At 45.3% G+C, this 9,514-nt stretch overlaps 1 non-coding gene across 1 annotated transcript; it reads right to left on the bottom strand.

Annotated features, from left to right (window-relative positions):
* TRNAM-CAU (transfer RNA methionine (anticodon CAU)) lies at positions 1-72 on the bottom strand. Its single transcript has one exon. It is a non-coding gene; the product is annotated as a tRNA-Met (tRNA).
* Between the last annotated feature and the right edge of the window lie 9,442 nt (positions 73-9,514).

Genomic DNA, 9,514 nt, shown 5'->3' on the forward strand with positions numbered 1-9,514 from the left:
TAGCAGAGGATGGTTTCGATCCATCGACCTCTGGGTTATGGGCCCAGCACGCTCCCGCTGCGCTACTCTGCTGGTCTGAAAGCAGAGGGTTGAGGGGAGGGGAATAGGCTGATGTGATTTGTCAGTCTGTTTCTGCTGCTGCAGGGCCAGCTAACAGGCAGAATGATGATGTTTGCTGAGCAGAAAGAGTTCAGTTCTGGCTCGGTGACAGAAGGAGAGAGCTGGGCTGTATCTTTACACCACCCAGACACACACAGACACATGCTCTTCTGCATCATGCACAGTCAGACTCACTTTCCAAGGGAAGAACCACCAGAGATGGTGGTTGTAAATTCAGTCTAAATTTGGCACACACCATTCCCTGGAAGGACAGGGTCAGAAGGGGCAGACGTGTCAAGTCAGAAGACAAGTCAAGTCAAAAGCCTGGGAGAGACTGAAACCAGGCCTCAAGGCTCAGCCTTGTTCTAGCAACTTTTCCAAGCTCAGTTGGCCATGATCCCTAATTCACAGCAGCCTCCGACTCTGCCTAGGCCCACAGCCAAGTCTGGCTTCCTTCAGCTCCTAAGCTGGTCCTAAGTAGTCCTGCCAGGATCAGCTGGTTCTTGGCATAGCTTTCAAGTCTTTATTTTCAGATGATTGTGATCTAGAGCAGTGTTTCTCAACCTTGGCCACTTGAAGATGTGTGGACTTCAACTCCCAGAATTCCCCAGCCAGTATGGCTGGCTGGGGAATTCTGGGAGTTGAAGTCCACACATCTACAAGTTCTTGAGGTTGAGAAACACTGATCTAGGGGGCGAGGAGAAGAAGGAGGATCCTGATCAGAGCAGGGAGGATGAGGTTGGAGGCTGACTAATGATCCAAGGATACTGTCTTGGTCTTAGGTTGGTTTCTCCTGGTGCTCTTCTAGATCTGAAGACAGTTCTTCTGACAGGACCATCACACACAGCTCCCTCTTATTTGATAGCTCCAACTCAACACCTTTATGGATGAATCAATCATGCGGGGTTGTCTAGCTTTTAGAAAGGCCACGAAGACCATATATTACTGTGCCTTTGGGGGCTGAAGTTGCTGCTTTCTGCAGTTTTTCATTTTCGTGATGATGGACATAATATTTATTTTCATTCTTATTTTTTATTGTTACAGTTCTGTTTTACTATTGTAAGCACCTAGAGCTCTGTGAGGTGATGGGATAGAAATTGGTGTAGTAAATAAAGAAACTCAAAGGAGACACTTCTATAGCTTTCCATGGAAACCATAGAGTGAGAAGATATCTTACAGGTCATTTTGTTCCAATATCTCACTTATTGCAGGATCTACTGATCGATGACCAATCCAGATTGAACCTGCTTTCCTCTAGTTTTAACTCCAAACTCTGGTCCTGTCCACTAGGGCAGTAGCAGAAAAGTCCATTCCCTATTCTATAAGATAGCCCTTCAGAAAGACTGCTATCATATACCCTCAGTTGTCTCTTGAGTGGGCTAAACATCCCTAGTTCTTTCGATCATTTCTTCATTCAGCTTGGTTTCCAGACCCCTCACCATCTTGGTAGCCCACCTCTGAACTTGCTCCAATTTGTCCAAGTCCTTTCTTAGAACCAGACTCTAAATGAGGTCTGACCAGGTCAGGACAGAGTGGAAATACCAATAGAAGCGAATATGTGTAGCTCAGGGTTGAACTGTGGATCCTTGGGGTTCTCTGGGCTTGGCTGTTTTTTTGCAAACGTTTTGTTACCCGGATAGATAACCTCTTCAGTGAGATGTTACCTAGCTAGGTAATGAAACATTTGCAAGAAAACAACCAAGCTCAGAGAACCCCAAGGACTCCAGAGTGGAAATACTACTTCCAATGATCTGGACTCTGTGCTCCTGTTAGTACACCCCAAGACAGCCTTTGTCTTCTTAGCAGCTGGTTCACGTTTGTTTAAATGTTTGATTATTATTTATTGATTGGCTCACATTTAACTTGCAGTTGATAAGAACTCCCAGATCCTTTCACATGTACTAATGCTAAGTTGCCTCTCTGCCATTCTATACTCGTGCAACTTGTAGATGTGTGGACTTCAACATTTTTCCTAACAGATGCAGAACTTTGCATTTCTCTTGGCCACCTTGCAGCGGCCAATTCGGATTAAGAGCCACGGGCTCTATAAAATAGAGCTAAGGAATCACATCGTCTTAACCCAGCCCCACAGTGGGAGCTCTCCAGGGTCCTGACCCAGTCGCTTTTATTAATCCAGCCACCACAGGCTAACTTGAGATTCTGCGTCAGGACAAGATGCTACCACCTTTCCAACTAACACGGAGGTGTTTTGCCCCAGACAAAATGCTCACACGGCCCAATAATAGCTGCATTTTCTTCCTGACCCAACAAATGTCCCTGTGCCAAGAACGCTGTCATTTTCCCACTGAAAGAGAGCTGGCATCCAAACTCATCCCTTTTCTATTGGGTAGCCGAAGTACTGTAGCTCAGCTTGGAGAGTGCTGGACTAGACCTGAAGCTTCCTGGTTTGATCCTCGGCTTTGCAAGAAATGGTGCATGATCTTGTTTTGGCCAAGATGATGCCCTCACCCCTTAGGTTCAAAGACGTTACTGGAGAAACAGGGTCTGTAGTGAGAAACTTTTGAAGGAAGCTGCTGTTGACCTTTTTCCTTTTGTAGTATGTCAGAAGGAAAGACCTAAGGCAGATCTGGGCATCTCTAGAGGACAGGGCCTCTGATCCCTCAAGGGTTCTCCTATTTGGCTGGCTTCCAAGGTAAGTTGCTGTCCTGTCATAACCCCACTGGGCATCATTATACCCACAAGTCTCTCCCTTAGTACCCTCCCTTCTCCCTATCCCAACTGTCTTGTAAACATTTGTTTGCTGTTGTTTTTAAATTGGGAAAAAATAAACTAAGACGCTGCCGTGGTGCCTCCAGCATTGATTAGGGTTTTTTCCTTCAGCATCTCTTTCTCTGAGCATCCCCAGTCGGTCCTTTGTAAAGCAAGTACTTTGCTGTATTTTGTGAATACCAGTTTGGGACGTGACTCTTGGGGCTTCGACCTTCTCCCTTGCATCTGTGTCCCGGGTGAGGTAGTTTTGCTTCAGCCTCCCCAGTCTTGATAAACAGGCAACTGTCACATCCAAGAGACCACCTAATCTTCTCCAAAAGTCAGAAGTGAGACCGAGTGGAGCGGGTGGCCAGTTTTAAGTTTCTGGGTGTTATTATAAAGGAGGACTTGACCTGGGGTGCTCATATTGCAGTCTTGGTTAAGAGGGCCCAGCAGAGATTATTACTACCTGAGACTTCTCAAGAAACAACAACTGAATGAAAAACTGCTGGTGACCTTCTACCGCTGTACCATTGAGAGTATTTTAACCTACTGCACCTGTGTATGGTTTGCTAACTGCACGGTGGCAGATAGGAAAGCGCTCCAGAGGGTTCCCTCCACTGCCCAGAGGATCATTGGTTTCCCTCTCCCCTCTTTGGAAGAACTTTACAGTTCCCGCTGCCTTAAGAAGGCTCAAAATATTCTTAAGGATCCATCCCACCCGGGACATTCTTTTTTTGAACTATTACCATCTGGCAGATGGTACAGGATAATGAAAACAAGGACCAACAGGCTGAAGAATAGCTTCTATCTTAGAGCTGCAACTATACTGAATTCTATCGTATAGTGCAGTATTAATGCAGCATCAGGGGTTGTGCAATATGGAATGTGAAGGTTGTGTTATATGTGTTTTATGTGTGTTATGTGTTTTATGGTTTTTATATTTTTAAAGCTGCACTGGGGTGGCATTAATTTCGTTGTACAAGTTGTACAATGACAATAAAGATTTCTATTCTATTCTATTTTTATTGAAACTTTTGAAAAAAGAAGATAACTAATACAAACTAATATAAAGTTAGGATGAAAAAAGAAAAAGAAGTTTGGAAGGAAAAAGAAAAAGAAGTTAGGAAGAAAAAAGAAAAAGAAAGAAAGCAAAGAGAAAGCAAAAAGTGCACGCAAAGAAAAAAAGTTGAAGAAAAGTAGAGAAGAAAGAGAAAAGATCCAAAGAAGTGGCTTCCGATATTCTTCACAGCAATTATAAGTACGATTATATTTTAACCTCTCTCTCTAAAGTTACATCATATTACTCTTCTTTCTATAATGTATCCTGTCTAATCATCAAAGCCATAAACCACAGGGTTTTTTTTTTTATTTTTATGCAAAAAGTCCATAAGAGGTTTCCAGTCAGGAATAAAGGTAGATCGTGTCTTTTCTCTAATCAAATAAGTTAATTTATCCATCTCACAAGGTTGTGGGGTCTTGTGGGTGCCACTGTTGTGTAACACTGCAAAAAATGGAGCCCCTGGGCAAAGTGTGGGACAAGCCTACATCTTGACCCATAATGATAATTTCTTTTCTACGATGACATCTCTGAAGCAAGAACCAAAAGCAGCCACTGTTTAAGTTAGGCCAGCATTTTTCAAATGTGGCGACTTGAAGAGGTGTGGACTTCATGGCTGGCTGGGGAATTCTGGGAGTTGAAGTTCACACCTCTTCAAGTCGCCACATTTGAAAAATGCTGTGTTAGGCTAACCGGTTTTGAGTTGCATACTTTGGATAACCACTAGATGGCAACACAGAGCCACCTAAATCCCTGTTTGCTGCCACCTGGTGCTCATCCAAATTTATGCAGACCACCTCTTGTATTTCTAGCTTATGGACGATGTATCCCCCTCTTCAAAAACGGAGTGTCTGTCCCACAAGCTAGTGTTGAATGGGGAGAATGGGTGTCCATCATGGCTTCATGGCTTCATGGATGGTTGTCAGTCAGTGCTGGCTGAGAAACTTTGTTGGGAGACCCTGAATGGGAGCATTGTGCTGGTCTCCGTGGTTCAGTGGGTTAGCATGTCAAGTGGTTACCCAGGAAGGTGCTTCAAGATGGCTGGCTGGGGAATTCTGGGGGTTGAAGTCCACACCTCTTCAAGTGGCCAAGGTTGAGGAACACTGTTCTAGAGCTTCACATGTAACTCTCTGCATTCTGTTCACCTCTTGGCAGACAAAGCAGGAGGAAGACATGTATTAGCCATGACTTTAACCTGGTTGCGGGTTTGGAAAGCTTGGGTGAGGCTGTCCCCCTGTGCAGCTACCAAGTTGCAGAAAGCTTGTGGGGAAGTGTCAGATGGCTCCTGGGGTTCTCCTTACATTGATGGGGCCAAAGGAAAACCTGGGGCAGTTTCTTCAAGTGCCATTAAGTGTGGAGCAAGATACACGAGATCAGTGGCCAAAAAAAAAAGCGGGAGTGGGAAGGAGTTCCCTTCTAGTCTGGATGTCTAGTCTGATCCATCCCCACCAGGAGCAGGAAGGGAATCCTTTCATTCTGTATGCATTCAGTCTGAATCCAGGTAAAAAGGCTGCATTCATCTCATGCAGAGTGGTTTCAATCTACTGATTTTTGAAATGTGGCCTGCCACCCTCCCATGACACCACTTTGTTGTACGAATGAGGAAAAAAAATCATATGGCTTGTCAGCTTCTTTGTCAACTTGCCAGTGGTGGACTTAAAATGTCGGGCCAAGGAAGATTCAGGAAAATACACTCTATTTATCACCTGAGAAGTGAAGATAAGATTCTTTTGATTCAAAGACACAGAAATGGAACCACGGCAGCGTAAAGCAACAGCCTCAAATCTCTCATCTTTGCTTGCAACATTTCCTCTCAGAACCATCAGACCCCAGAGCATTCTTAGCAAATCAAAAGGGGGGTGTATGTGGCTGAAGCCTGGTGTTTTGTTTGGAAGAGGGGCCTCCTGTCCAGAAAAAAATCAAAAGGAAGTTGGGGTAGGAGAAAGTATGTGGGCCAAGATGCTAAGATTCATCTTTGGAAGTTTGACTTGTAGTTAATGGGTCTTTGAGATTAGCAGGGCCCTGAGGGAGTCACTCGGTGTTGATGCCCCAGTGTACCCATTGATCCCAAAAGTCTGGCACTTCCCACTTCAAAATAATAACAGATCACCGATTCTTAGCAAGTGGGATGCTCCAGTTTGATGGCACAATTAAAGCAGATTTGGGGCCTCCAGAAAATAGGGCTGGGGGGGGTCACAGCTTGCCCCCACCCTCACACTACCCAGGGGAAGCAGGGAAGGCAATATTTCAAAACTCACACTTATCCACCTTTTTGTCACTGAATAACACAGAAAGCATTAGCAACAGTCCATTTCGGGGATGTGAGGGTGTCAGCCCTACCAAGAGGACCAGACTAAGGAATCCACACCATGTAGGTCAGGACTCCTTTTATTGTAACGGCTACAGTAACAGAATCTTGCAAGTCTGAATGTGCTTCTCCCTCCCTCAATTTATCTGTGTGTGAACTTGGGAGGGGCTTGTCTGAGACATTTTCTCAGATTACTTTCTTGGCCCAGGCTCAAGCCTCTCTTATCTGCCTGTTGCCTTGGTGGAGGCGCTTCCTCCTGTCCTTCAAGGCCGTTCCCTCTTCCCTCTACAGAGGAAAGGAGAGGCCTGGAGGCATTTGTTTCTCCATAATGGTGCTCGTCCTCTACAAATGGTCTCCCCTTAATTCAGCCTTTTGATAAATAAAACAATAATATTGAATTATCATCATCATTCATTCATTCATTCATTCATTGAGAGCCAGTTTGGTGTGGCGGTTAAGGAGCTGGCCTAGAAACCAGGAGACCATGAATTCTAGTCCCACCTTAGGCATGAAAGCCGGCTGGGTGACTTTGGGCCAGTCCCTCTCTCTCAGCCCAACTCACCTTGCAGGGTTGTTCTTGTGGGGAACATAGGAGGAAGAAGGAGTTTTGGGTATGTTCACCGCCTTGAGTTATTTATTAAAAAGGTGGGATAAAATAATAATAATAATACAATTTGTTAATCAGAAAAGATTCTACCAGACTCCTCCTGATTTTTTGTCATCATAGACTAGCACAGCTCTCTTCCTATAATATAGGCATAATTATTGCTGACATCATTATTACTATAGTGGCAATATTAACAGTAAATTATTATTATTGCTGTTATTATTGTTATTGTGATAGTATTAATAGCTTTCATTATTACAGCCATAATTATTACTGACATTACTGTAGTGATATTAATTGCATTCATTATTATAGGCATAATAATTACTGATAGTAGGAGTAGCATTGTTGTATTAACAGCACCAGTGTGTTAATTATGTTCTTAACCTTATTACAATCCTAGTTATAATTCTTCAGATTGTTATGATGCTTAAGAAAAAAAGTTGACCTTCTAGTTTCAGAGGTGTCATATTTCACAATGCAATTGTATATCTGTACAGTGGCAATGAGCGGAGGAGGGTCTATAAATGCCGAAAATTTAATTTTATTTGATTTATTTGATTTAGGCGCTGCCCGACTTCAACTCCAGCAAGAAGGCAAGGCTCAGTGGGAGCCCTACTGGGGCTGCAGCTAGCTTCTAACACAAAGTTTCTCAACCTTAGCAACTCTCAGATGGGTGGACTTCAATTCCCAGAATTCCCCAGCCAGCCATGCTGGCTGGGGAATTCTGGGAGTTGAAGTCCACCCATCTGAGAGTTGCTAAGGTTGAGAAACACTGCTCTAACAAAATGAAATCAATCTGCTTCAGCTAAGAAACAAATTAGGATTGAGGGGAGAACCCTGGAGGAACTTTCTGACTGTACAAGCCATCAGCCAGTGGAACAGGCTGCCACGTGATGTGGCACGTTCTCCTGTGAGGAAAACATGTCTTTGGGGGAATCTTTGGGTGAAAGAAGCAAGTTTTTAGAGGCTTCAGACGAATGGGGTCGCCTTAATAAAACTGAAACATAAAGGAATTGCAGCATCCTTGAAGCTGGTGTGAACTAGGCTGATTGTAAACTCCTTATCACAAACATCCCCATAGCAATGTAAGGAAGGATGCCTTCTTCCTGGCAGTTGGCACCCTGAACCAATTTGTTTCTTCCCCTCTGACAATGTTGCTTCCCTTATAGATAGCAGTTGTTCCGTCCTTGTAGATAGTAGCCAAGAACGGGGACAGACAGTAACTTGAGAAGTATCATCATCATATGAATATGTATGTGTTCTTTTCCCTTCCCCTTCTTGTACAGCTGTATAAATATCAGGGCATCCATTTTGCCTACAGGGAGGGTCTCCCACTAACCTTCGGTGGGGCCCCCCTCCAGTACATACTGCCTAATAAACCCTGCAGTGAAGCCTTGATTATTTTGCATTTCTGTCCTGCGTTTTGATTCCACACTCTCTCCCTTTTTTGCACCTTTGAGTCAGTCTTGATGCCTGGAGACTGCCCGGACTGGTCCCTGCGGTTTTCTTGGCGAGGTTTTTCAGAAGTGGTTTGGCCTGGCCTAATTCCTAGGGCTGAGAGAGAGGGACTGGCCCAAGCTGGCATCGGGGCTCAGGCGGGACTAGAACTCATGGCCTCCCGGTTTCTAGCCTGCTGCCTTCCCTACGACCCCAAACTGGCTCTCCCTCCCTCCCTCCCTGGAGGTCTTCAAACAGCTGGAGGATCATCTGTCAGAAATGAGAACCCTTCCAAGGCCAGCATTCTATGAACCGCCGATGGGCCACCATTCCCCAGCCAGACACCCCTCCTGAGTGTTGGACTACAACTCCCATCCCCCGAGGCAGCCCCCAACCTCCCTGAATCAGGGCTGGGAAGCCAAGCGGACGCGACGCGGGGCTGAGGCTGCGAAGGGGGTGAAGCTGGAATCCCATGGCGCACGGCTGCTTCGCGGTGCAACTTTGCTCACAGGGCAAATGGAGAAGTGAATTCCACTGGGCAGTGGCCGTGGTGGCTGCTAGAGAGGCTGGGCCAGGGAGGGAGGCATGGGGTGGTCAGCGGTGCAAGGCCACCCTCCCCTTCCATCCTGGCTGCGGGTTTCCAGGTCTCCATGTCTTCTGCCAAGACCTTTCCTGTGGAAAGCTGGCATTGAAATCCTTTTCAAACTGCAAGCGTTCTCTCCCCGTTTTTAGTTTGTTTCTGCAAGGAAGCAGTTGATAAACGGAGAAGAATGCTTGGGGATGAGAGCAGGAGTTTGTCGCCAGGTCCTCCTGCCCCAGGTAAGGCCACAATTGGCCTTACCTGAAGCTAGCCAAGAACCACGCTTGAACAGAGCTGGGCGACAAAACGGGAACCTTTTGCATTTCAGAGCTGATGCGGACACATTTTTCCGTTCTCTGAATGCAAAGTGGAATTTGACACAACTAACCACTAACAAACGGAGTCAGCCTTCAGACTTTCAGAGTGAGCTTGACCTGTGGACTTGACAGTCATAATGTCCAGGGCAAGTTGTCTTCCTGCTTCTTCGTTCTTTCACCACCTGTTTTTTGTCATACGGTTCCTGAGCGAAGATTTTTGGACAGCTTAAAAATGTGCCAAAATTTTGGGGCCACAATCAATGATGGATGTGGGGTTTATGATGTTGTGGATCCACAAAGCTGTGATTATTTCCTGCACTGTAGGAATGTCTTTAAAATTACCATAAACCAGTGTTTCTCAACCTTGGCAACTTTAAGACGTGTGGACTTCAAC

This window comes from Python bivittatus, unplaced genomic scaffold, assembly GCF_059951505.1.
Source record: "Python bivittatus isolate LINGU-HERP-01145 unplaced genomic scaffold, Pbiv_v1 ctg000810_np1212, whole genome shotgun sequence".
NCBI lineage: Eukaryota > Metazoa > Chordata > Lepidosauria > Squamata > Pythonidae > Python > Python bivittatus.